We start from the raw sequence: 1,875 nt of genomic DNA, 5'->3' as shown, positions 1-1,875 counted from the left end.
TAACATCTAAAATTAAAGACATCACTCAGCCTTCTGGTTTTACAAGTGTGGTTCATGAACCAGGGACATTGACATTACCTAGAAGCTTACTAGAAATGTTTAATCTTACATGCTATTCTGTATCTACCAAGTCATAATCAAATTTTTAAAAATCTCTAGATTTGTTCTTTATTACTGCTATTTTCACCTGATTTTTTGAACTCTTGAATTCTTTCCAGGCTTGAACACTTACAATAATAACTATTTTTATGTATTATGTTTGTGTCACAACCCAGAGACCAAAAGTAGGGCAAATTTCTTATCAAGTACTAATACTTAAGAGGGACTACAAGTACCAGAGATAATCTTTTGCAGTTTCCTCAATGAGTAATTGAATGTAATGTCCTTTATATTAAATCATTCAGTTTGAATAATTTTACGCCTTCTAAAATACAACAGGCATTTGACCTTTAGACATCCTATGATTTTATATTTAATAACATTAATTAAGGAAATGAAGTTCATTTAAGAAAAAATTTGAAGGAAAATCATTCAATTTAATGATGTTTAAACCTCACTAATATCCAGCCTGGGGATCACTAAGATTCAATATCCAAAAGATACATGAGCCCATTTCCTGCCTGTTCAATGTCATTATATCTAGTATATACTCCCAGTACTTTCCCCTATACTCCTACTTTTACACCTAATTGTTTCATCAAAGGACTCTGGCAAGTACAGTATTTCTGTGATTGACCTTCTAAAGTTGATTATGTATAACCGGCACATATCTCAACTTAAACACTCATAATAAAATAAATAGTAGAAGCCCATGTGGGCACCAGCTTTTGTAGAGCACGGGGTCACCATGGCGGAGCTGCAGCAGCTCTGAGTGGAGAAGGTGGTGGACTCCATGGTGAAGAGTGTGGAGAGACAGAATATCTGGAAGATGCAGGGCTCCGCTGCAGCGCCAACTGCCATGAGGACAATCAGGCATCCATACAGCAGGTGCACCGGTGTATCAAGCGCTGCCATGTGCTTCTGGCTCAAACCGAGGCACTGGTGACCGGCGAGTTAGTTCCTGGAGAAGTTCCAGGACCACCTGGGCTGGTGTACCACGCCCTGAAGTGACAAAGCCAAAGAGTAAATGGACGCAGGGAGTAAGGAGCTTCAGGTGAAGAGGCAGCTGGACCGTTGTGTGACCAAGTATATAGATGACTATATGCACCTCATCCCAACTATGACCAAGAAGATGAAGGAATCTCTCTCATCCATTGGGAAATAAAGTCTTTGCCAGTGGCCATGTGGGCTCACAGCAGGAATCTCTTTAAAAAATAAAAGGGAATTTTAATATTTTAGGCAATTCTATATATGAAGAAACTAAGAGTGGCAAGAAGTTCAAGGCATATGTCACTTGGCTCTAGACACTGGTTCCTTTGTGTTTGGGTCCTAGAAAGTGAAATGGAAAACACTGGTGCTAAAATTTATGTGTGAGATAGCACAGGAGAGTTTCTCAAGCCTAAATTTCATGTGGTGAGTGCTTGACTAGGCAATAGGGATCTCCCTCATACCAAGCCAGAGCCCTTCAAAGCATCACATGGTACTTAACAATGCAGGTACCTACAGGCTGACAGTTTCCTCCAATCTGCCTATGATCTGATAGAGTTTGAGAAGAGGTGTTTCTGTTTTGCTTTTGTTTCTGTTTTTAACCAACCTCCTATTTGCCAGAAACATTGCCATACCATTTTCCATATGCTGTAAAACAAAATCCAGGAAGACACTAATTTTGGAGGGGGAAAATTATTTTCATTTCGTTATTTTTCTTGGAGTAGATTTAAGATGTGGAGTTGGAAGAGAGAATAATTTGAATAAGAACTTTGAAAGGTTCCTTGTGTA

The 1,875-nt window shown here is 39.0% G+C and overlaps 1 pseudogene across 1 annotated transcript; it reads left to right on the top strand.

The window, feature by feature from the left end:
- The first annotated feature begins 847 nt into the window (after positions 1–847).
- Positions 848–1,264, top strand: LOC308271163 (protein FAM136A-like; annotated as a pseudogene). Its single transcript has one exon. The product of its transcript is annotated as a protein FAM136A-like (transcript).
- The last annotated feature ends 611 nt before the right edge of the window (positions 1,265–1,875 follow it).

The sequence above is a fragment of the Muscardinus avellanarius genome, assembly GCF_963383645.1.
Source record: "Muscardinus avellanarius genome assembly, chromosome: 12".
Lineage (NCBI taxonomy): Eukaryota > Metazoa > Chordata > Mammalia > Rodentia > Gliridae > Muscardinus > Muscardinus avellanarius.
The sequence above is the reverse complement of the archived record's forward strand: the minus strand, read 5'-3'. Positions and strand labels throughout refer to the sequence as shown.